Raw genomic sequence first — 27079 nt, 5'->3', positions numbered from 1 at the left:
TCTTTAGGATTTTCTATAGAAAATCTACAAATAGAGATGATTTTGCTTCTTTCTTTCCCATTTACATGGTATTTTTATCTAGCTTCATTGCTTTAGCTAGGACTTCCACTACCATGTTCTTGTTTGTAATTTTAGAAAAAATCTTTGTGTTTTGTTTTTGTTTAGTTTGTTTGTTTTGTGTTTAAATATGATATTGGTTCTGTGAAATAGTTAGAGTATCATATCTATATTATTTTCAAACAGTCCAGAAAACATTAAACTATGTATATATATTTTACTTTAAAATCATAAACAAGACAACAGTGCCCATTCTTACTATTTTTATTTAATATGTCATTGTATACATATGCACACATATATATGTATACACAGACACATGTTCATAGAACATACAGAGAGAAGGAGAAATCAAATAGTACAATATTAATAGCACTTGGGAACTCAAGAGGAGAGGTATATGGATGTCTTTGCATTATTTTGCAGCATTATTCTAATTTTGAAATTATTTTAAGTGAAAAGTTAAAAAAATTAAATGGAATAATGAAAAACTATTGTTAATATATATATTTTAAATTGTATAATCGCTCTTTACAAGGAACACACATTTACTAAAGAATGTAGTAAACAAACTTTATTATCTATCAGCATATGGTAAAATAATAAAAGTTTTAGTAGTCAGGAGGCACCTGGGTGGCTCAGTCAGTTAAGTGTCTGCCTTCAGCTCAGGTCATGATCCTGACATCCTGGGATCGAGCCCCATGTCAGGCAACCCACTCAATGGAGAGTATGCTTCTCCCTCTCTGCACTCTCTCTCAAATAAATAAATTCTTTGGAAAAAAGTGGTAGTAGTCATTATAACTTTATTTTTTCTTTGGTCTTCCTTTTTATTTTTATATTTATTTATTTATTTATTTACTTATTTTAGAAAGAGAGTGTGCGTGAGAGAGTGGGGGAAGGGGAAGGGGCAAAAGGACAGAGAGAATCTCAAGCATGCTCCATGCCAGTATGAAGCCTGACAGTAGGCTTTTATCTTATGACCCTGAGATCCTGACCTGAGCTGATATCAAGAACAAAGCCTTAGCAGACTGACCCACCCAGGTGCCCCGGTCTTCCTTTTTATTTTTTAAGTCTGCATTTATGTATTTGATAGAAATAGACAGAGCAAGTGAGCACACAGAGTGAGAAGGAGCGGACTCCTGCTGAGCAGAGAGCCTGACATGGGGCTCAGTTCCAAGACCCTGAGATCATGATCTGAGCAGAAAGCAGACACTTAACCAACTGAGCCACCCAGGGGCCCCGTTCTTCCTTTGTAAATGTTAATTCAGTATATTAAAACTTTCCTCTAATTGCTGCATAGTGATTATATATAAACAGCATATAATGATTTTTAAGTATATAATAGGGAAGATTTTTGCCTTTTTTTCTTACTCTTTGTATTACTTTCTTTCATTTACCCTCCTCCTTCCATTTTTTCCCATCCTTCATTTTTGATTCTTTCTTGTTCTTAGTGAATGTTTGTTAAGTACCTATGAAATACTCACCGATGTGCTAGATGTAAGGTAAGGATAAGATACATGGTAGGTACGAAAGTAATAGAGGGAGACAAATGGAAATCTCCAAAGTACAGGATATTAAAAACTATCTGAGGAAAGCAAATATTCTTTGAATTGACAACTCTCTCACCATTTTGTACATTAGAAAATCAGAACCTCAGGTTACCATTATAAGAAACATCCAAAAATCTAGGAAGTAATTTATAAACCTACTTTGGATACAATAAGGATGATGGACTTAGCGTACTACTTTGTAAAGGGCACATATTGTACAGAGCCCTGGGTGTTGAGCATAAACAATGAATCTTGGAATACTGAACAAATGAAATAAAATTTTAAAAAATTGATTATGTATTTACCTTTCTGTAAGACACTTCACCTACTAAGTACTGACTACAGGGAAGAGAACTCTTTGGGCAATTTAGCAGACTGAACACACAGAAGCAGTTTTCTGAAGTATCTATATATCAATTATCTATAGGTTTTGATAACTTCCCCCAGGTACAAGGCAGACATCTCACCTTATTGCATTCCAGGCATATTCATCTCAAATGGGCTTACCAAGTTTTATTCATAGATGGGGAAGAGCAATTAATGCATTTAAATATAATTAAGCTATAGCTATAAAAGCATTTACAAAGGAAAGTACAAAAAGTTCTGTAGCTCAAAGTAGCAATAGGTTAAACACTACCATTTACATGCATTTTTATGAAACTATTTATTCATTCAACTTTTTACTCATTAAAAACAAAAGCACATAGTATAAAAGCTGTCATCATTTCCTTGGCCTAAAACATAGATTAACTCAGATCCTTTTAAAAATACACACTCAAAGGGAGACAAGATGGCAGGGAAGTAGGAGAAGGCGCCATTTCAACCTGTACCCTAAAGTGAGCTGATTACCTACCAAAGACCTCTGATCACCCATGAAATCAGCCTGAGATCAGAATTATACGTGTCTGGATCTCTACAGGGGCAGAAGATGCCAGTGGGCAGGTAAAGCGGAGTGGGAACATCGGACTGATATCAGAAGATAAACAAAAGGGGGAGGGAGCCACCAGAAGCATCCCATTGGAAAATAATACCCTAATATGAGAGTGCCCTGCAATTGGGGACCAGCATTAACTTGGAGTTTGGTTAAAAGGATCATGGGCTGGGGGAGGGGGGAACTTTGGGAATCTGGTGGTTAGGGACAGGGGCTTAAGTCCCCGGACCCAGAACAGCCACTCCTGGTGCTGAGCCAGATAGAGTGTGGCAAAGAAGCCAGGTCTTGGTCCCTGAGCCACCAGTGCGCCTGAGAGCATCTGGGTGGCAGCTCCCCTGAGGGGCAGGGAGCCTCGCCAGCAACAGCCTTTTGCACTCTCCATGCACTGAGCTGCCAGAGTCTAGGTGACGCCCCACACCCTCCCCAGAGAGAGGAGCATGCCAGAACCAGCCAGTGCTCTCTCAACCCCAGAGTCTGAGGCACTCCCAGCACGGACCAGTGTGAAAATCGAACTGCACTATCGCTGCTTCAGACCTCTCTCATGGTCTGGAGCTGTCCAGGCAGCCACAGCTATCCTGGTTTTGGATAAAAGAGGGAGTTCCTGTGAACCCAGAGACTGTGACTGGGAACTTGCTCTGCCATTGGCCAAGGGGGAATTTCTGTGCTCTGGAGCACCCAGAGGGGAACAGACTGAGGCTTCTCTCTAAAAGGGAGCTCTGGGTTCAGTTTGCTTTCTTCTAAACCTCTAAAAACCATCAAAAGCCACCAAGGGGAAAGAAAGCAAATGAATAAACAAACAAAAAACCCTCCAGAGAACAAAAGCCTGAAAATCCGGCTTCGTCAGAGCCCATTCCCTTGATGGGGCAGAGGACTTAACTCCAGCAAGACTCCCAGAAACCCATGGGGCAGGCCCCTCCCCCAGAAAGACAACCAAAATAAATAAATAAATAAATAAAAATAAAAACAAGAGGACAACCACCATTACTTCATAGATATAAATTTTATTTTTAATTCATTCCCACTCTTCTGTTTTTTTATATTTTTTTATATAACCAACTTTTTATCCTATTTACTATCACAAGGAGATGTCCAGTGCATTACATTTCATAATAACCTTTTCTTTTAATTTTTTAAAATTTATTTTCAGCATAACAATATTCATTGCTTTTGCAACACACCCAGTGCTCCATGCAATCCGTGCCCTCTCCAATACCCACTACCTGGTTCCCTCAACCTCCCACCCTCCACACTCTCAAAACCGTCAGATAGTTTTTCAGAAACCATAGTCTCTCATGGTTCACCTCCCTTCCAATTTCCCTCAACTCCCTTCTCCTCTCTATCTCCACATGTCCTCCACGCTATTTGTTATGCTCCACAAATAAGTGAAACTGTATAATAATTGACTCTCTCTGCTTGATTTATTTCACTCAGCATAATCTCATCCAGTTCCGTCCATGTCCATGTTGCTACAAAAGTTGGATATTCGCCCTTTCTGATGGAGACATAATACTCCATAGTGTATATGCATCACATCTTCCTTATCCATTCGTCCGTTGAAGGGCATCTTGGTTCTTTCCACAGTTTGGCGACCATAGCCATTGCTGTTAGAAACATTGGGGTGCAAATGGCCCTTCTTTTCACTGCATCTGTATCTTTGGGGTAAATACCCAGTAGTGCAATGGCAGGGTCATAGAGAAGTTCTATTTTTAATTTCTTGAGGAATCTCCACACTGTTCTCCAAAAGGCTGCACCAACTTGCATTCCCACCAACAGTGAAAGAGGGTTCCCCTTTCTCCACATCCCCTCCAACATATGTTGTTTCCTGTCTTGCGAACTTTGGCCACGTAAGGTGGTATCTCAATGTGGTTTTCATTTGAATCTCCCTGATGGCTAGTGATGATGAACATTTCTTCATGTGCATGATAGCCATTTGTATGTCTTCATTGGAGAAGTGTCTTTTCATATCTTCTGCCCATTTTTTGATATGATTGTCTGTTTTGTGTGTGTTGAGTTTGAGGAGTTCTTTATAGATCCCAGATATCAACCTTTTGTCTGTACTGTCATTTGCAAATATCTTCTCCCATTCTGTGGGTCACCTCTTTGTTTTTTTTTGACCATTTCCTTTGCTGTGCAGAAGCTTTTGATCTTGATGAAGTCCCCAAAGTTTATTTTCGCTTTTGTTGCCTTTGCCTTTGGAGACATATCTTGAAAGAAGTTGCTGTGGCTGATATCGAAGAGGTTACTGCCTATATTCTTCTCTAGGATTCTGATGGATTCCTGTGTCACATTGAGGTCTTTTATCCATTTCGAGTTTATTTTTGTGTACGGTGTAAGAGAATGGTCGAGTTTCATTCTTCTACATAGAACTGTCCAGTTTTCCCAGCACCATTTATTGAAGAGATTGTCTTTTTTCCACTGGATATTTTTTCCTGTTTTGTTGAAGAATAATTAACCATAGAGTTGAGAGTCAAGATCTGGGCTCTCTACTCTGTTCCCTGGTCTGTGTTTATTTTTATGCCAATATCATGCTGTCTTGGTGATCACAGCTTTGTAATAAAACTTGAAATCAGGTAATGTGATGCCACCAGTTTTATTTTTGTTTTTCAAAATTTTTTTAGTGATTCAGGGTTGCTTCTGATTCCATACAAATTTTTGGATTATTTGCTCCAGCTCTTTGAAAAATACTGGTAGAATTTTGATCGGAATGGCATTAAAAGTATAGATTACTCTAGGTAATATAGACATCTTAACAAAGTTTATTCTTCGGATCCAAGAGCATGGGCTGGTCTTCCATCTTTTTGTGTCTTCTTCAATTTCTTTCATGAGTGATCTGTAGTTCCTCAAGTACAGTTCCTTTACCTCTTTGGTTAGGTTTATTCCCAGGTATCTTATGGTTCTTGATGCTATAGTAAATGAAATCGATTCTCTAATTTCCCTTTCTGTATTTTCATTGTTAGTGTATAAGAAAGCCACTTATTTCTGTACATTGACTTTGTATACTGCCATGTTGCTGTTGCTGTTGCTGTGTGAGTTCTAGTAGTTTGGGGGTGGAGTCTTTTGGGTTTTCCATATAAAGAATCATGTCATCTGCAAAGAGAGAGAGAGTTTGACTTCTTCATTGCCAATTTGGATACCTTTTATTTCTCTTTGTTGTCTGATTGCTGTTGCTAGGACTTCTAATACTATGTTGAACAAGAGTGGTGAGTGTGGGCATCCTTGTCGTGTTCCTGATCTCAATGGGAAGGCTGCAAGCTTTTTCCCATTGTGGATGATATTTGCTGTGGGTCTTTCATACATAGATTTGATGAAGTTCAAGAATGTTCCCTCTATCCCTATCCTTTGAAGCATTTTAATCAGGAACAGATGCTGGATTTTGTCAAATGCCTTTTCTGCATCAATTGAGAGGACCATGTGTTTCTTCTCTCTTGTCTTCTTAATTTGTTCTATCACATTAATTGATTAGTGAATGTTGAACCATCCTTGTAGCCCAAGGATGAATCCAACCTGGTCATGGTGCATAATCTTTTTAATGTGCTGTTGGATCCTGTTGGTTAGGATCTTGTTGAGAATCTTAGCATCCATATTCATCAGTGATATTGGTCTGAAATTCTCCTATTTATTAAGGTCTTTGCCTGGTTTTGGGATCAGGGTAATGCCTGCTTCATAGAAAGAGTCTGGAAATTATCCTTCTGCTTCAATTTTTGGAAAGAGATTCAGGAGAATAGGTGTTATTTCTTCTTTGAAAGTTTGGTAGAATTCACCAAGGAATCTGTTAGGTCTTGGGTTCTTGTTTTTTGGGAGGCTTTTGATCACTGCATCAATCTCGTTACTATATATTGGCCTATTCAGGTTGTCAATTTCTTCCTGGTTCAATTTTGGGAGTTTATAGTTTTCCAGGAATGCATCCATTTCATCTAGGTTGCTAAGCTTATTGGCATATAACTGTTGATAATAACTTCTGGTGATTGTTTCTACTTCCTTGGTGTTCGTTGTGATCTCTTCCTTTCCATTCATAATTTTATGAAATTGGGCTTTCTCTTTTTCCTTTTGGCTTACTGTGGCCAATGGTTTATCGATCTTATTGATTCTTTCAAAAAACCACCTTCTAGTTTCATTGATATGTTCTACTGTATCTTTGGTTTCTACCTCATTGATCTCAACTCTAATCTTGATGATTTCCCTTCTTATGTGTGGAGTTGGTTTGATTTGTTGTTGATTCTCCAGTTCTTTAACGTGTAGAGACAGCAGCTGTGTTCTGGATTTTTCAATTTTTTTTGAGGGAGGCTTGGATGGCTATGTATTTCCCCCTTAGGACTGCCCTTGCTGAATCCCACAGGTTTTGAATCGAAGTGTCTTCATTCTCATTGGTTTCCATGAATTGTTTCATTTATTTTTTGATCTCCTGGTTGATCCAAGCATTCTTAAGCAAGGTGGCCTTTAGCTTCCAGGTATTTGAGTTCCTTCTGAACTTTTCCTTGTGATTAAGCTCAAGTTTCAATGCATTGTGATCTGAGAATATGCAGGGAATAATCTCAGTGTTTTGGTATTGGTTGAGTCCTGATTTGTGACCCAGTATGCAGTCTATTCTGGAGAAGGTTCCATGTGCACTTGAGAAGCATGAGTATTCTGTTGTTTTAGGGTGGAATGTTCTGTATATATCTATGAGGTCCATCTGGTCCAGTGTGTCTTTCAGTGCTCTGGTTTCTTTATTGATTTTCTGCTTCGATGATCTGTCTATTTCTGAGAGAGGCATGTTAAGATCTCCTACTATTAATGTATTCATATCAATATGTCTCTTTATCTTGATTAACAGTTTTCTTATGTAATTGGCTGCTCCCATATTGGGGGCACAGATATTTACCATTGTTAGATCTTCTTGGTGGATAGTCCCTTTAAGAATGATGTAGTGTCCTTCTGTATCCCTGACTACAGTCTTTAGTTTAAAATCTAATTTATCTGATATAAGAATCAATATCCCAGCCTTCTTTTGAGTCCCATTGGCATGAAAGAGTCTTCTCCATCCCTTCACTTTCAGTGTGGGTGTATCTTTAGGTTCAAAATGGGTCTCTTGTAGACAAAATATGGATGGGTCCTGTAGTTTTATCCAATCTGCAACCTTGTGCCATTTTATGGGCACATTTAGGATATTTACATTGAGGGTGATTATTGAGAGATACGTTTTTATTGACATTGTGTTACCTTTGAAGTCTTTCTTTCTGTAGATTGTCTCTATATTTCTTTTCAATATTCTTAGGTTTTTTTTTTCCTCTTTTATATAACCCCCCCTTAATATTTCCTGCAGTGTCGGCTTGGTGGTTGCATAGTCTTTTAAGCCTTGCCGGTCCTGGAAACTCTTTATCTCTCCATCCATTTTGAATGTCAGTCTTGCTGGATAAAGTATTCTTGGCTGCATGTTCTTCTCATTTAATGCCCTGAATACATCTTGCCAGCCCTTTCTCCCTTGCCACGTCTCTGCGGATGGGTATAACGTTATTCTGATGGGCTTTCCTCTGTAAGTAAGGAGCCTCTTTGTCCTAGAGGCTTTCAAGAGATTATATCTACAATTATGATTCCTCAATTTGAATATCAGGTGCCTTCATGTTTTTCTGGAATCTATTATATTGGGTGGAGAACTTTCAGCCTCTAGTACATGAATGCTGGTTCCATTCACGAAATTGGGAACATTTTTCATGGAGATCTTGTTCCAGTATATCTTCTAGAATTCTTTCTTTCTCCTCCCTTCAGGGATTCCAATAATTCTGACGTTGGAATGTTTCATGGCATTATCTATTTCCCTGATACTGTTTTCGTGGCTTCTAAGGTGTTTGTTCCATGCTTCCTCCTGATCCTTTATCTCTATCTGTTTGTCCTCCAGATCACTAATTCTATCTTCTGTCTCAGTTACCCTAGCTTTAAGAGAATTTAGATTAGATTGGAACTCATTGAGAGCATTGTGAACCTCAGCCCTGGTAGCTTTCAGCTCTGCCCTATCATTGTGAACATCATCTCTGGTCGCTTTCAGTTCTGCCCTAATCTATTCCATTTGGTCATCCATGGCTTTTTCCAACCTAGCTATTGCCTGGATAATATTTAGCCTGAATTCTCTTTCCAACATATTGTCTATGTTGATATCCATTAGCTCTGTTTCAGAAGGCCCATCCTCTGTATTTTTCTTCTGTTGGCATTCCTCTTCCTAGTCATTTTGTTGAGAGATGACTGAATGGATGTAGCTGGATGTATCGACTGTGGTGCAGTTAAGGTGCACCCTGGAATTCTTCTGAGAAATCAGGATTCCCCACCCAAATGAGAGAAACAGGAAAAGAAAAAGAAAAAGAGAGAGAGAGAGAGAGGAAAGAAAGGGACGATAAAAGAGAAGTTTCAACCCAAATGGGCCCCAAGGTAAGATTTAGGAAGTATACAAACAGAAATAGACAAACAAAAAGACTGATAAAAGTATATGACAAGAGAAAAAAATATGTATATATGCAAATAAAGGAAGAACTTCATCAAAAAAAAATCCCAGGGGCGCCTGGGTGGCTCAGTGGGTTAAGCCGCTGCCTTCAGCTCAGGTCATGATCTCAGGGTCCTGGGATCGAGTCCCGCATCGGGCTCTCTGCTCAGCAGGGAGCCTGCTTCCTTCTCTCTCTCTCTGCCTGCCTCTCAGTGTACTTGTAATTTCTCTCTGTCAAATAAATAAATAAAATCTTTAAAAAAAATCCCAAGTATAAGATTTATATACTATCAGGACAAACACAAAAGCACAGAAACACTGGTGGAAGAAAAAGATGGGAGAGTGGTAATAAATTCTCAGTGTGGGCGAGGAAGGTTGTTTTGATTCTTCCTGGATGCGTCTTGATATCTTTGTTAAAGGACTCAAGTTTCCTAAGATAAAGGGGGATTAAGAAGTGTTTTACCTATAGGGGTATCATTGATTGGGGAAAGGGGATTACCTTGAAATTTAACTCTATATGAATATTAGAGAATAAAAATTTAAAAAGGAATAAACTAGACCAAACTAAACTGAAATTTAAAAAATAAAAATGCAAAAGAAAAACACAGGTGTATGTATCAAAAAGTTCAGGTTAGAAGGTTATGATGATATTTGATGTACTGGACATCTCACTGTGATGGTAAATAGGTTAAAAAATTATCTATATTTTTAAAAATGAGCCAAACTTGTGGCAACGAATTAAAAATAAAAGTTGTCCTATGAAGTAGTGGTTGTTGTTCTCTTGTCGTCTTTTTTATTTTTTTTCTTTCCTGGTTGGTTTTATGGGGGAGGGGCCTGCCACGTGGGTTTTAAGTCAATGGTGTTCTCTGAGTTAAGTCCTGCTGCCCCCCTCAAGGGGGTGGGCACTGAGGAAACTGTTTTTTTCAGGCTTTTGTTCTCTGGAGGTTTTTATATTTGTTCACTTTTTTTTTTATTCTGTCTCACCTTGACCGCTTTTGATGGTTTCTGTAGGTTTAGAGGAAAGCAAACTGCACCCTGACCTCCCTCTCAGAGAGAAGCCTCAGTCTGGCTGAAGGGCCTAAATAAATTCCCCCTTGGCTGAAGGCAGCGCAGGTTACAAGTCGCAGTCCCTGGGGATGTAGGATTTTTTGCTTGTACCCCAAACCACAGCAGTGTTGGCTGTCTGGGCAGCTCCAGACTGTCAGAGAGGTTCCAAGCAGAGATCACACACTGAGATATTTACCCTGGCCCAGGCTGGAGGCCTGGTCTTTCTGGTCCAAGAGCACTGGGCTGATGCCTATGCACACCTCTCTCAGGGGAGGGCACGGGGCGCGACTCGGACTCTGATAGCAAGGCAGGACACTCACGTGGGAACTGCAGAAAGGCTGTGCTTCTGTTGGCTGAAGAGGATCCAGCCCCTCACCGGAGCCGGACCCCACATGTTCTCAGGCGTGCTAGTGGCTCAGGGAGGAAGACCTGGTTTCTCTGCCGCACTCTCTCTGGCTCTGAACAGGCATGCTGTTCTGGTCTGGGGACTTAAGCCCCTGTCCCTATCCACCCCGATTCCCACAATTCCCCCCCCATGATCATTTGCTCCTTTTGAGTGCTTTCTACCAGACTCCAAGTTAATGCTGGTCCCCAGATGCAGGGCACTCTCATATTGGGATATTACTTCCCAATGGGTTGCCTCTGGTGGCTCCCTCCCCCTTTTGTTTATCTTCTGATATCAGTCCGACGTTCCCACTCCATATATATATATATATATATATCTGTGTTTTTCTTTTGTTTTTCTGTTTTTAAGTTTTTTATTTCAAATTTACTTTGTTTTAGTTTATTCTTTTTTTTTGTATTCATATAAAGATAAGCTTCAAGGTAATCCCCTTTCCCCAATCAATGCTACCCCTATAGGTAAACCAGTTTTTAATCTCCTTTTATCTCAGGAAAGTTGACTCCTATAACAAAGATATCAAGATATATCCAGGAAGAATCAAAATAATTTTCCTTGCCCCAATGAGAATTTATAACAGCTCTCCCATCTTTTTCTTCTGCCAGGATTTCTCTGTATTTGCTTTTGTCCTGGTAGTATATAAATCTTATACTTGGAGTTCTTTTTGACGTGGTTCCTTTTTTTGTTTTTATTAATTTATTTTTTTCTCTTGTCATCTACTTTTGTTGGTCTTTTTGTTTGTCTGTCTTTGTTTGTGTACTTCATAAATCATATCATGGGGCCCATTTGGGAGAGACCTTCTCTTCAATTTTATTTTTTTTTCCTGTATATCTCTCTCTTTCTTTTATTTTTTCTTTCTTTTGGGTGGGGAATCTTGATTGCTCAGAATCATTCCAGGTACACCTTGCCTGTACCAGGGTCGATACATTCAGCTATACATCCATTCAGCCATCTCTCACCAAAATGACTAGTAAGAGGAATGCCCAACAGAAGAAAAATTCAGAGACTTGGCTTTCTGCATCAAAGCTATTGTATATGGACATAGATAGTATGCCAGAAAGGGAATTCAGGCTAACAATTATGCAGGCAATACCTAGGTTGGAAAAAGCCATGGATGACAAAAAGGAATTGATTAGGGCAGAAGTGAAAGCACCAGGGATGATGCTCACAATGTTCTTAATGAGTTCCAATCTAATCTAAATTCTCGCAAAGCTAGGGTAACTGAGACAGAAGATAGAATTAGTGATCTGGAGGACAAACAGATAGAGAAAAAGGATCGGAAGGAAGCCTGGAACAAACCGCTTAGAAGCCATGAAAACAGTATTAGAAAAATAAATGACGCCATGAAACGTTCAAACATCAGAATAATTGGAATCCCTGAAGGGGAGGACAAAGAAAGAAGATGAGAAGATATAGATGAACAAATTCTTCATGAAAATTTTTCCAATCTGGGGAATGGAACCAGCATTCATGTGTGAGAGAGAGAATGGTCTCCCCCCAAGATTATTGAATCTAGAAAGATCTCAAGACTCCTGATAGTGAAAATGATGAATCATAATTGTAGACGGGAGCTCTTGAAAGCAGCTAGGGGAAAGAAATTCCTTACCTGTAGAGGAAAGCTCATCAGAATAATGTCAGACCTGTCCTCAGAGACCTGTCAAGCCAGAAAGTGCTGGCAAGATGTACTCAGAGCACTAAATGAGAAGAACATGCAGCCAAGAATACTTTATCCAGCAGAACTGACATTCCAAATGGATGGAGAGATAAAGAGCTTCCAAGACTGGGAAGGTTTAAAAGAGTATGCAACCACCAAGCCAGCACTGCAGGAAATATAAAGGGGGTTCTATAAAAGAGGAAAAAGTCTAAGAATATCATTCAACATAAATATATGGAGACCATCCATAGAAACAAAGACTTCACAGGTAACACGATGTAAATAAAAACGTATCTCTCAAAAATCACTCTCAATATGAATGGCCTAAATGTGGCCATAAAAAGACACAGGGTAGCAGATTGGATAAAATAACAGAACCATCCATTTGTTGTCTAGATGAGACCTATTTTGAAACTAAGGATACACCCAGTCTGAAAGTGAATGGATGGAGAAACATCTTTCATGCCAATGGGCCTCAAAAAAAGACTGGGGTAGTGATTCTTATATGATAAATTAGATTTTAAACTAAAGACGGTGGTCAAAAATACAGAAGGACATTACATCATTCTTAAAGGGACTATCCACCAAGAAGATCTAACAATTGTAAATATCTATGCCCCCAATATGGGAGCAGCCAATTACATAAGAAAACTGTTAATCAAGATAAAGAGTCATATTGATATGAATACATTAATAGTAGCAGATCTTAACACACCACTCTCAGTAATAGACAGATCATCTAAGCAGAAAATCAATAAAGAAAGAAGAGCACTGAATGACACATTGGACCAGATGGACCTCATAGATATATACAGAACATTCCTCCTTAAAACAACAGAATAATCATTCTTCTCAAGTTCACATGAAACCTTCTGCAGAATAGACCACATACTGGGTCACAAATTACAACTCAACTGATACCAAAAGATTGAGATTATTTCCTGCATATTCTCAGATCCCAATGCTTTGAAACTGGAGCTCAAACACAAGGAAAAGTTTGGAAAGAACACAAACACCTGGAAGCTAAAGACCACCTTGCTTAAGAATGCTTGGATCAGGGGCGCCTGGGTGGCTCAGTGGTTTAAGCCTCTGTCTTCGGTTACGTCATGATCTCAAGGTCTTGAGATTGAGCTCCATATTGGGCTCTCTGTTCAATGGAAGCCTGCTTCCCCCTTTCCTTCCGCCTGCCTCTCTGCCTACTTCTGATTTCTCTCTGTCAAATAAATAAATAAAGTCTTAAAAAAAATACTTAAAAAAAAGAAAAAAAGAATTCTTGGATCAACCAGGAGATCAAAGAAGAACTTAAACAATTCATGGAAACCAATTAAAATGAAGACACTTCAGTTCAAGACCAATGGGATACAGCAAAGGCACACCTTAGGGGGAAATACATAGTCATCCAAGCCTCCCTCAAAAAAATTGAAAAATCCAGAATACACCAGCTGTCTCTACACCTTAAAGAACTGGAGAATCAACAACAAATTAAGCCAACCCCACACACAAGAAGGGAAATAATCAAGATTAGAGCAGAGATCAATGAGATAGAAACTAGAGATACATTAGAATGCATCAATGAAACTAGAAGCTGGTTTTTAGAAAGACTCAATTAAGATCAATGAACCAGTGGCCAAACTAGTCCAAAAGAAAAGAAAGAAGGCCCAAGTTACTAAAATTATGAATGAAAAGGGAGTGATCACAACGAACACCAAGGAAGTATATACAATCATTAGAAATTATTAACAGAAATTATTATCAATGTTATGATCTTCATAAAACCTATCTATGAAAAACCCACAGTAAATATTATTCTTAATGGGAAAAATCCTCAGCCTTCCCATTGATATCAGGAACACGACAAGGATGTCCACTCTCACCACTCCTGTTCAACATTGTATTAGAATTCCTAGCACTAGCCATCAGAAAACTAAGAGAAATAAAAGGTATCCAAATTGGCACTAAATGAGTCAAACTCCCTCTCTTCACAGATGACATGACACTTTATATGGAAAACCCAAAGACTCCACCCCAAACTACTAGAACTCATACAACAATTCAGCAACGTGGCAGGATACAAAGTCAATGTACAGAAATCAGTGGCTTTCTTACACACTAACAATAGAAACACAGAAAGGGTAATTAGACAATAGATTCCATTTACTATAGCACCAAGAACCATAAGATACCTGAGAATAAATCTAACCAAAGAGGTAAAGGAACTATACTTGAGGAACTATAGAACATTCATGAAAGAAATCAAAGAAGACACAAAAGGATGGAAGACCATTCCATGCTCTTGGATCGGAAGAACAAACATTCTTACAATGTCTGTACTTCCTAGAGCAATCTATACTTTCAATGCCATTCTGATAAAAATTCCACTGGTATTTTTCAAAGAGCTGGAGCAAATAATCCTAAAATTTGTATATTATAAGAAGAGACCCCGAATTGCTAAGGAGATGTTGAAAAAGAAAAACAAAATCGGTGGCATCACGTTACCTGATTTCAAGCTTTAATACAAAGCTGTGATCACCAAGATAGCATAGTACTAGCATAAAAACAGACACAAAGACCAGAGGAACAGAGTAGAGAGCCCAGATATTGACCCTCCACCCTATGGTCAAATAATCTTCGACAAAGCAGGAAAAAATATAAAATGGGAAAAAGGCAGTCTCCTCAATAAATGGTGCTGGGAAAATTGGACAGTTATGTATAGAAGAATGAAACTCGACCATTCTCTTACACCATACAAAAATATAAACTTGAGATGAGTTAAAGACCTCAAAGTGAGACAGGAATTCATCAGAATCCTAGAGGAGAACATAGGCAGTAACCTCTTTGATATTAGCCACAGCAACTTCTTTCAAGATATGTCTTTAATGACAAAGGAAACAAAAGCAAAAAATGAATTTTTTGGACTTCATCAAGATCAAACACATCTGCAAAGCAAAGGAAACACTCAACAAAACAAAGAGGCAATGAATGGAATGGGAAGAAGATATTTGCAAATGACAGTACAGATTCTCAAGGATCTATAAAGAACTTCTCAAACTCGGTGGCGCCTGGGTGGCTCAGTGGGTTAAGCCGCTGCCTTTGGCTCAGGTCATGATCTCAGAGTCCTGGGATCGAGCCCCGCATCGGGCTCTCTGCTCAGCAGGGAGCCTGCTTCCTCCTCTCTCTCTGCCTGCTTGTGATCTCTCTCTGTCAAATAAATAAATAAAATCTTTAAAAAAAAATAAAAAAAAAAGAACTTCTCAAACTCAACACACACAAAACAGATAACCATGTCAAAAATGGGCAGAAGACATGAAAAGACACTTCTCCAATGAAGACATACAAATGGCTATCAGACGCATGAAAAAATGTTCATCATCACTAGCCATCTGGGAGATTCAAATTAAAACCACATTGAGATACCACCTTACACCAGTTAGAATGGCCAAAGTTCGCAAGACAGGAAACAACAAGTTTTGGAGGGATGTGGAGAAAGGGGAACCCTCTTACACTGCTGGTGGGAATGCAAGTTGGTGCAGCCACTTTGGAGAACTGTGTGGAGATTCCTCAAGAAATTAAAAATAGAGCTTCCCTATGACCCTGCCATTGCACTACTGGGTATTTGCCCCAAAGATAAAGATGTAGTAAAAAGAAGGGCCATCTGGACCATAATGTTCATAGCCACAATGGCCACAGTTGCCAAACTGTGGAAAGAATCGAGATGCCCTTCAGTTGACGAATGGATAAGGAAGATGTGGTCCATATACACCATGGAGTATTAGGCCTCCATCAGAAAGGATGAATACCCAACTTTTGTAGCAACCTGGACAGGACTGGAAGAGATTATGCTGAGTGAAATAAGTCAAGCAGAGAGAGTCAATTATCATATGGTTTCCCTTATTTGTGGAGCATAACAAATAACACGGAGGATATGGGAAGATGGAGAGGAGAAGGGATTTGAGGGAAATTGGAGGGGGAGATGAACCATGAGAGATTATGGACTCTGAAAAACAATCTGAAGGTTTTGAAGGGGCAGGAGGTGGGAAGTTGAAACAGCCTGGCGGTGAGTATTGTGGAGGGTGCATATTGCATGGAGCACTGCGTGTCATGCATAAACAATGAATTCTAGTACACTGAAAAGTAATAATAAATAAACAAATAAATAAATAAATAAAATAAGTAAAAATACACTCGAGCACCATGTGAACTACTTCCTTTTTAACATTTTAAGGCCCTTGTATTACAGATCCCAATAAATATCTCTATTCCACTGTAAAGACAGATTTAAAATATATGCATATATTCCTCATCAATTATTTTAAGAGTACCTGAGAATGGAGGTGGGGGACCTCCAGATAATGTTAAGTGACAGACCAAAATTATACCTGAATATAGAGAATAATCTAGGCAAGATGAAGCAGAGTGTAAACCTTGTCGTCTTGATCCTCCCCCTTATTTTATTTTTATTTTTTAAATTTTATTTTATTCAGTGTTCTAAGATTCTTGGATTTTTTTTTTACTCTTTTCTCCCATCCATCTGTTATTACAACTCTTCCTAAACATAAAGTTCTTTTAGTGTCTTCTCTCTGTGTCTAAGTTAATTCATTTACGTTTTTATTTAACTCTGATGCATGAAGTATCATGTTATCCTCTAAGGTAATTGGTGTTTTAATATTTAATGTTGCAAAAATAATGCTGGGGGGTGTATCTGAGTTGTGTTCTATCTTTGCCACTAAATTGATTTGCAGATTTGGGTAAGGCTCCAACTAATGTGTAAATTAAGCCAGATTGGTTATTGTCACATCTCAATGAGGGGGGAAGTATATAACAATGTGAGGGATGGTAGTTTGTAAAAATCATACAGGTAATCTGAATAAACCCCAGCCGTGGGAATTGTGTCTCATTACCCACACACTTCTACTTAAGAATCACTAGTCTTGAAGATCTTTTAGGTGTATTTTTGTCACCAAATTCATAGCAGATAATGTATTGGAGCACTTATATATTTGTGTGTCACTCAAATGCTAATTTGTGACTCAGAAAAAATGTACAAATACAAGTAAGAGTGATATTTCTATAAGGAAAGCTTTGCTTCTGCTATAATGCATAAAAAGAAGTTATTTTATTGTATGTTAACTCTTCATTCAATTTATTAGCAATAACAATGAATGTTTATTATCAGTAATGAAAGGCATGTCACATTTCTCACTATTCAGTGGAATAAAAGAGTGAATACTAAAACAAACAACAAAACTGTACTTCCCTAACTTATATGGTCCTAAAGTTCTTTTAATCTCTAGTGGCCAGAGTTTCAAGTTTCAGAACAGATCAATAAGGGAAATATTTGGTAATAGAGAGCTCTGGTGGTATATTCTAAAGCCTCTACACTGACACCTCCTTATTTGATATTTATATAAAAATTTCTATGGCTGTCTTTGTATAAAGGAAGAAAATTATGCATTTTATTAGGCACATCTGATGACCTTTTTTCTTGGGTTTGAATCACAAATCTCTCATTTACTAGTTTTGTGACTGGGCAAGTCTCTATACCTTTCTCTATACCTTTCTTAATCCCAGTTTATTCATGGAAATAATATAAGGATAATGATGCCCATCTCATACAGATCTGTGAAGATTAAATTGGCTATTGTATTGGAATTTGCTTCATAGACCCTAAATCTGAGGAGTTACATGGAAGAAAATGTGAGAGTTTGTCAAATAGAAAGTGGACTTGGGTTTTTTTGTTTGTTTGTTTGTTTGTTTTGTTTTGTTTTTAAGATTTTAAAGTGAAGGAGAGCACAAGCAGGGAGAACAGCAGACAGAGGGAGAAACAGGCTCCCTGCTGAACAAGGATACCAATGCCAGACTTGAACCCAGGACCCTGGGATCATGACCTGAGCTGAAGGTAGATTCTTAACCAACTGAGCCATCAGGGCAGCCTGGAAATTTAGATGTCTATTCCAGTGAGGTAAGCACTTAGTATATCTGAGTAAGAGAAGAACTTGTTATAACTCTATGTCTGGCCAATTTTGGCATAAAAACTGATAGGAAACAACACAAGATCTCAATATAATTGATAGTTAAATGAACTAGTTCTAAGTCCATTGGGCTTTCCAGTAGTTTTCAGTTCTAGTTGAATATTCAAAACACTTGGGGTGTTTTTAAAAAGTATATTCTGGGCCCAATCTGGGCCCAATACTGTCTAATTAAATCAGAATCTTTGGGAAGTGGTGTCTAAGCACTAATATTTTATTTTAGTTTCCTTGGGTACATTTTATATGCAACCATGATTGAGAGACACTGCATCTAAGTAATTATGCAAAGTTGTCAAATTTAACTTTTCACCTAGGATCCAAATATTCTTCTCCAGGTCCTTTGTGTCACCTGGTAAACAATCAACACAAATACTTCAGAGTGAAGTGGCCTAGGAATGAATCTTGAACAGCAAAACTTCTAGCACTATAAGTTCAGGCAGGGTATGAGTGCTGTTCTGGAATAACCCTGATGCACTACACACTAGACTTTAGGAGGTAGGTGAGTTTCCTAGTGCTCCTTAAATCTTGTCATCCAGGTATTTCACTGCCTTCTTTGTCCATGTATGTCTTTTAGGCTGTAAGAAAAAGAAGTGTCATGTACCAGTAGGCTTCCCTGATGGAAAGAAGGTGATCTTGTTGTTTCCTGTCTTGCTAATTTTGGCCATTCTAACTGGTGTAAGGTGGTATCTCAATGTTGTTTTAATTTGAATCTCCCTGATGGCTAGTGATGATGAACATTTTCTCATGTGTCTGATAGCCATTTGTATGTCTTCATTGGAGAAGTGCCTGTTCATATCTTCTGCCCATTTTTTGATATGATTGTCTGTTTTGTGAGTGTTGAGTTTGAGGAGTTCTTTATAGATCCTGGATATCAACCTTTTGTCTGTACTGTCATTTGCAAATATCTTCTCCCATTCCGTGGGTTGCCTCTTTGTTTTTTTTTTTTTATTTGTTTGTTTGTTGTTTTTTGTTTTTTGGGTTTTTTGTTTGTTTGTTTGTTTGTTTTGGTTTGTTTGTTTGTTTGTTTGTTTTACCTTTTCCTTTGCTGTGCAGAAGCTTTTGATTTTGATGAAGTCCCAAAAGTTCATTTTTGCTTTTGTTGCCTTTGCCTTTGGAGACATATCTTGAAAGAAGTTGCTGTAGCTGATATCAAAGTGGTTACTGCCTACATTCTCCTGTAGGATTCTGATGGATTCCTGTCTCACTTAGAGGTCTTTTATCCATTTTGAGATTTTTTTGTGTGTGTACAGTGTAAGAGAATGGTCGAGTTTCATTCTTCTACATATAGCTGTCTAGTTTTCCTAGCACCATTTATTGAAGAGATTGTCATTTTTCCACTGGATATTTTTTTCCTGTTTTGTTGAAGATTATTTGACCATAGAGTTGAGGGTCCATATCTGGGCTCTCTACTCTGTTCCACTGGTCTGTGTCTATTTTTATGCCAGTACCATGCTGTCTTGGTGATCACAGCTTTGTAGTAAAGCTTGAAATCAGGTAATGTGATGCCACCAGTTTTATTTTTGTTTTTCAATATTTCCTTAGCGATCTGGGGTCTCTTCTGATTCCATACAAACTTATTGATTTCTTTCATGAGTGTTCTGTAGTTCCTTGAGTACAGTTCCTTTACCTCTTTGGTTAGGTTTATTCCCAGGTATCTTATGGTTCTTGGTGTTATAGTAAATGGAATTGAGTCTCTAATTTCCCTTTCTGTATTTTCATTGTTAGTGTATAAGAAATCCACTGATTTCTGTACATTGACTTTGTATCCTGCCACATTGCTGAATTGTTGTATGAGTTCTAGTAGTTTGGGGGTGGAGTCCTTTGGGTTTTCCATATAAAGAATCATGTCATCTGCAAAGAGAGAGAGTTTGACTTCTTCATTGCCAATTTGGATACCTTTTATTTCTCTTTGTGGTCTGATTGCTGTTGCTAGGACTTCTAATACTATGTTGAACAAGAGTGGTGAGAGTGGACATCCTTGTCGTGTTCCTGATCTCAATGGGAAGGCTGGAAGCTTTTTCCATTGAGGATAATATTTGCTGTGGGTCTTTCATCAATAGATTTGATGAAGTTCAGGAATGTTCACTCCATCCCTATACTTTGAAGCATTTTAATCAGGAACGGATGCTGGATTTTGTCAAATGCTTTTTCTGCATCAAATGAGAAGAACCATGTGGTTCTTCTCTATTCTCCTATTGATTTGTTCTATCACATTGATTGATTAGCAAATGTTGAACCATCCTTGTAGCTCAGGGATGAATCCACCTGGTCATGGTGGATAATCTTTTTAATGTGCTGATGGATCCTGTTTGCTAGGATCTTGTTGAGAATCGTAGCATCCATATTCATCAATGATATTGGTCTGAAATTCTCCTTTTTGGTAGGGTATTTGCCTGGTTTGGCGATAAAGCTACTGCTGATTTTTTTATTATATTGGAGGATTTGGTTTGCTAGTTTTTCGTTGACAATTTTTCATCTATATTCATCAGAAATATTGTTTTTTTGTTCTATCTATCTATCTATCTATCTATCTATCTCACCTTTTGTTGTGTGTGTGGTGTCTTTTTTTTTTAATTGTGTTAGGCACCATACAGTACATTATTAGTTTTTGATGTAGTGTTCCATGATTCATTGTTTGTGTATAACACCTAGTCCTCCATGGAAATTGTTCCCTCCTTGATACTCATCACCAGGCTCACACATCCCCCACCACCTTCCCTTCTGAAACCCTCCTTTGTTTCCCAGACTCCATAGTCTTTCATGGTTTGTCTCCCACTCTGATTTCTACCCCTTCATATTTCCGTTCTCCTAATGCCCACCATGTTATTCCTTATGTTCCACAAATAAGGGAAACCATATGATAACTGACGTTCTCTGACTTATTTCACTCAGCATAATCTCCTTCAGCCCCATCCATGTTGATGCTAAACTTGGCTATTCATCTTTTCAGATGCGTGAGTAATATTCCATTGTGTATATGGGCCAAATCTTCTTAATCCATTTGTCTGTTGAAGGGCATCTTGGTTCTTTCCCTATTTCGGCTCTCATGGACATTGGTGCTATGAACATTGGGGTGTATATGACCCTACTTTTCACTACATCTGAATCTTTGTGGTATCTTTTTAAAAGATTTTATTTATTTATTTGACAGAGAGAGAGCACAGGAAGGGAGAGAGAGGCAGAGGGACAGAGAAAATCAGACTCCCACTGAGCAGGGAGCCTGATGCAGGACTCAATCCCAGTGCTCTGAGATTGTGACTAGAGCAGAAGGCAGACACTTAACCAACTGAGTCACCCAGGAACCCCTTTTGTCATGCCTTTATCTAGCCTCCATGTCAGGGTAATGACTGTGGAAATTTTTCTTCCTTTTGCATCTTTTGGAATAGTTTAAGAATAGGTATTAACTTGGGGTGCCTGGGTGGCTCAGTGGGTTAAGCCGCTGCCGTCAGCTCAGGTCATGATCTCAGGGTTCTGGGATCGAGCCTCGCATCGGGCTCCCTGCTCAGCGGGGAGCCTGCTTCCTTCTCTTTCTCTGCCTGCCTCTCTGCCTGCTTGTGATTTCTCTCTGTCAAATAAATAAATAAAATCTTTAAAAAAAAAGAATAGGTATTAACTCTTCCTTAACTATGTGGTAGAATTCATCTGTGAAGCCATCTGGTCCTCAACTTTAGTTTCTTGGGAGGTTTTTGATGACTAATTTAATTTATTTGCTGTTAATTAGTCTATTCAAATAATCTATGTCTTCCTGTTAAGTTTTGGTAGGTAATATCTTTCTAGGAATTCTTCCATTTCTTCTAGGTTGTCCTTTTTTAGTGTATAATTATCCATAATATTCTCTCAGAATTCTTTATATTTCTGTGACTTTTGCTGTTGTTGTGTTTCTCCTCTCGTATTTGTGGTTTTACTTATTTGGGACATTTCTCTTTTTTCTGTATAAAGCTGGCTGGCATTTTATCAATTTTATCATTTTTTCAAAGAACCAGCTCCTGGGCTCATTGATGTCCTATTATCTTTTTTGTTTCTATATCACTTATTTCTGCTCTAATCTTTATTGTTTTATTCCTTTTGCTGTTTGGGGGTTTTGTTCATTGTTTTGTTATTGTTCCCTTATTCCAGCTCCTTTACATGTAAGGTTAGATTGTTTATTTGAGGTTTTTTTTTTTTTTTTTTGCTTCTTTAGGTAGGCCTGCATTGCTCTAAATTTTCCTCTTATAGGAGTGCTTTTGCTGCATTCAAAAGTTTTCAACCATTATGGTTTCATTTTCAATTGTTCCATGTACATTTTAATTTCTTCTTTGATTTTCTGGTCATTCATTCATTATATGGTAGCATGTTATTTAACCTCCATGCACTTTTGGCCTTTCCAGATTTTTTTATGTTTGCCCTCGAGCTTTATTGCTTTGTGCTTAGAAAAGTTGCATGATATGACTTTGATACTTTTGACATTGTTGATATTTTGTGATTTAATATGTGACCTATTCTGGAGATGTTCCTTGTAGACTTTAAAAGAATGTGTATTCTGCTCTTTTAGTGTGGAATGATCTGATTACATTGGTGAAATCCCTCTGGCCCAGTGTATCTTTCAAAGTCACTCTTTCCTATTGATTTTCTGTTTAGATGATCTTTTTGTAAGTGAAGTGTTACAGTCCCCTACTATTATTGTATTATTATTAATTAGTTTTCTTTTGTTTTCTATTAACTGATGTATTTGGGTGCTCTTATGCTAGATGTGTAAACATTTATAATTGTTATGTCTTATTTATTTCTTTTTTTTAGATTTTTATTTATTTATTTGACAGATCACAAGTAGGCAGAGAGGCAGGCAGAGAGAGAGAGAGGAGGAAGCAGGCTCCCCGCTGAGCAGAGAGCCCAATGCGGGGCCCGATCCCAGGACCCTGGGATCATGACCCAAGCCAAAGACAGAGGCTTTAACCGACTGAGCCACCCAGGCGCCCCGTCTTATTTATTTCTTATAGTGGCCTTCTTTGACGGTTATTACAGTTTTGGTTTATAAGTCTATTTTGTCTGATATAATTATTGCTATTCCAGCTTTCTTTTGACACTCTTTTGTGTGGTAGATATTTCACCATTCCCTCACTTTCAATTACAGGTATCTTTAGATTGAAAAATGAGTCTCTTTTAGACAGCATGTAGATGCATCTTCTTTTTTATTCATTCGGTCAGCCTATGTCTTTTATTGGAGTAATTATTCTATTTATATTCAAAGTAATTGTCAATAGATATGTGTTTATTGCATTTTGTTACTTGTTTTGTGGTTGCTTTTGAAGACTTTCTCTGAACCTTTCTTGTCTCTCATTTTCATGGTTTGCTAGTTTTATTTAATGGTATATTCTCTTTATTCTCTTTATTCTTTGCATATTTATTAGTGGTTTTTGATTTGTGGTTAGCATTAAATGTGTATATACCTTCTTGTACATATAGTAGTCTATATTAAGCTAATGGTTATTTAACTTTACATCCATTATTTATTCCTCTCCTCCCCACCTTTTATGTATATGGTGTCATATTTTACATACTTTTATTTTGTGAGTTCCTTTACTCATTTTGACAGAAATAATGTTTTGACTGCTTTTGTGTTTCATATCTTCATAATTCCTTCATAATTTCATGTTTGGTTCTTCCTTTCCACTCAAAGTGTCCTCTTTAATATTTCTTACAGGCTGGTTTAGTGCTCTTGAACTCATTTAATTTTTGTTTGTTTTGAAAACTCTACATCTCCCTCCATTCTGAATGATGACCTTCCTGGATAGAGTTTTCTTGCCTGCAGGTGTTTCCCATTCAGCATTTTGGGTATATCATGCCACTATTTTCTCACTTGGGAAGTTTTTGCTGAAAGAGCTAGTGATAATCTTATGGGTTTTCCATTGTATGTAACTGTCTTTGTTTGTTGTTTTTCACATTTTTAAAAAATTCATCACTCTATTTTACCATTTTAATTATACTATATCTTGGTGTGGATCTGTTTTTTTGACTTTGTTGGAAGTTCTTTTTTATTACTGGATCTGTATATTTATTTCCTTCCCCAGATTAGGGGAGTTTTCAACTATTATTTCTTCAATAAAATTCTCTGCCCCTTTTCTCTTCTTCTTCTGAGACTCCTATAATATGATTGTTAATTAAATTTGATGGAGTCACTGAGTTCCTAAGCTTATTGTCATTTTGCACAATTACCTTTTCTCTTTTTTTGTCCTAATTACTCCATTACTCTGTCTTCTAAGTCATTCATTTTTTTTTCTTCTGTTCCTTCCAGCCAGCTGTTTATTACATTATGCATAATTCTCATTTAATTTATTGAGCTCTTTATCTCTGCTATATTTTTCCTTATCTCTGTGTTAATGGTCTCACTGATATCCTCCTCTCTTTTCCTAAGTCCAATGAATATTCTTTTGATCATTGGTTTAAATTCACCATCAGGCATTTATGGTTATATCAGTTTCACTTAGATCTCAAGCTATGGTCTTGTCCTGTTCTTTTTTCTGGGATAAACTCTTTTGTCTTCTCATTTTATTTAATTCTCTGTGCATGGTTATGTATTTTAAGAACGTAATCTCAGTCTCCTTTTCTTAAGGGTAATTTCTTTATGAAGAACAGTTTCTGTAGTTCCTTGCAGTGTAGTATCTCCTACTCCCCAGGGTCTGGAACTTCTGTGAGTGTCTCCAGTGCATAGTGTGTATGCTCTGCTGTTGTATCCTGGCTGATTGATCTTTTGGGCCTGCCATCTGCAGAGGATCTTCTTTCCTGTTGTGGACTGTAATTGGTCCCTTCTCTGAATGTGGTAAGTTTTAACTTGGTGTGCTCTGGTTGGCTTGTGAAGTGAAACCTGTCTCTGAAGCCACTGGAGCTGTGGCTGTGCAAAGCTCCTGGTTTGGGAGATGTTGTGTTGGCAGAGCCTTGGGTGGACTTTTGGTTCAAGGGTTTCATTGTGCTGGAACTGAGGCAAACATGACAGAGAAGGGCAGTTCTTCCAGAGAACAAGGAGTGGGGGACAGGACATTTTGTAAGCAAGTTAGGTAGCCAGTGTGTGTGCTATGCTTATTCTCACAGGTGTTTCTGTGCTTTTGCTGAGGGGCAGGAGAGGAAAATGGTCTCTGCCTATTTTCCTTTTTTTAATTTTTTCTTGGAGGGGTTTATCCATTAATGCTGCCTATCTGAGACATGCTCCAAGTTGAGCAGCTATCCTCCCCACTGTGTGCTCAAGGTTCTATTTAGATTGCTATTTCTATACCATATGTCTGAGGGCTGTTTGCTCTGTCTTTTCTCTAAGGACAGCCTCAATGTCCTCTGAGCTCTCCCAGAACCTAGCATGCTGACCTTTAAAACTCCAGGCTTTAAGCCCCACTGGCTGAAAAACCTCACAAAATCAGCCCTTCTCACATTCCAAGCCAATTGCTATGGGGAATAATTTTCCCCTTGCTCACAATTCTGTGCTAGTTTGTATTTCACTATTCTCCACAACAAAATCTCCATTTCTACCACAAAGCCATGATATATTTTTCTCCCAAGCCACATCTCAGAGCTTTTTACCATCTTCAGTATGGCCTCTTCTCTACCTTTAGCTGTGGAGCTTGTTCTGCTAGTCTTCAGATTGATTTCTAGGGCATTTACGATGATTTGATGTTTATCAAGTTGTATTCATGTGTCAAGGTAAGCTTAATGTCCTTTTTTTTTCTTTTTTTAAATTTATTTTTTAAAAATATTTATAAATATATAATGTATTTCTAGCCCCAGCGGTACAGGTCTGTGAATCGCCAGGTTTACACCCTTCACAGCACTCACCATAGTACATGCCCTTTCCAATGTCCATAACCCTACCACCTTCTCCCTCCCCCCACCCCTGGCCCCCCAGCAGTTTGTTTTGTGACATTAAGAGTCTCTTATGGTTTGTCTCCCTCCTGATCCCATCTTGTTTCATTTATTCTTTTCCTACCCCCCATACTCCTCATGTTGCATCTCCACTTCCTCTTATCGTGGAGATCATATGATAGTTGTCTTTCTCCAATTGATTTATTTTGCTAAGCATAATGCCCTCTAGTTCCATCCACGTTGTCATAAATGGCAATATTTCATTTCTTTTGATGGCTACATAGTATTTCACTGTATAAATATACCACATCTTCTTTATACATTCATCTGTTAATGGACATCTAGGTTCTTTCCATAGTTTGGCTATTGTGGACATTGCCATTATAAATATCTGGGTGCACATGCCCCTTTGGATCACTATGTTTGTATCTTTATGGTAAATACCCAGTAGTGCAATGGCTGGGTCATAGGGAAGCTCTATTTTCAACTTTTTGAGGAACCTCTGTGCTGTTTTCCAGAGTGGTTGCACCAGCTTGCATTCCCACTAACAGTGTAGGAGGGTTCCCCTTTCTCCACATCCTCACCAGTATCTGTCATTTCCTGACTTGTTAATTTTAGCCATTCTGACTTGTGTGAGGTGGTATCTCATTGTGGTTTTGATTTGTATTTCCCTGATGCTGAGTGACGTGGAGCATTTTTTCATGTGTCTATTGGCCATCGGGATGTGTTCTTTGCAAAAATGTCTGTACATGTCCTCTGCCCATTTCTTGATTGGATTATTTGTTCTTTGGGTGTGGAATTTGCTATGCTCCTTATAGATTTTGGATACTAGCCCTTTATCTGATATGTCATTTGCAAATATCTTCTCCCATTCTGTCAGTGATCTTTTGGTTTTGTTAACTGTTTCCTTTGCTGTGTAAAACTTTTGATCTTGGTGAAATCCCAATAGTTCATTTTGCCCTTGCTTCCCTTGCCTTAGGAAGAGGTTTCTGCAGCTGAGGTTAAAGAGGTTGCTGCTTGTGTTCTCCTCAAGGATTTTGCTGGGTTCCTTTAACACACTGAGGTCCTTCATCCATTTTGACTCTATTTTTTATGTGTGGTGTAAGGAAATGGTCCAATTTCATTTTCTGCATGTGGCT

The 27079-nt window shown here is 38.2% G+C and overlaps 1 protein-coding gene across 1 annotated transcript in view; it reads right to left on the bottom strand.

Moving 5' to 3' along the window:
- Positions 1 to 27079, bottom strand: part of LOC309855587 (uncharacterized protein) — a 1049056-nt gene that overhangs the window by 468340 nt on the left and 553637 nt on the right. The gene's annotated exons all lie outside the window — the stretch shown is intronic.

Source organism: Mustela nivalis (assembly GCF_964662115.1).
Source record: "Mustela nivalis genome assembly, chromosome: X".
NCBI classification, from domain to species: domain Eukaryota; kingdom Metazoa; phylum Chordata; class Mammalia; order Carnivora; family Mustelidae; genus Mustela; species Mustela nivalis.
The sequence above is the reverse complement of the archived record's forward strand: the minus strand, read 5'-3'. Positions and strand labels throughout refer to the sequence as shown.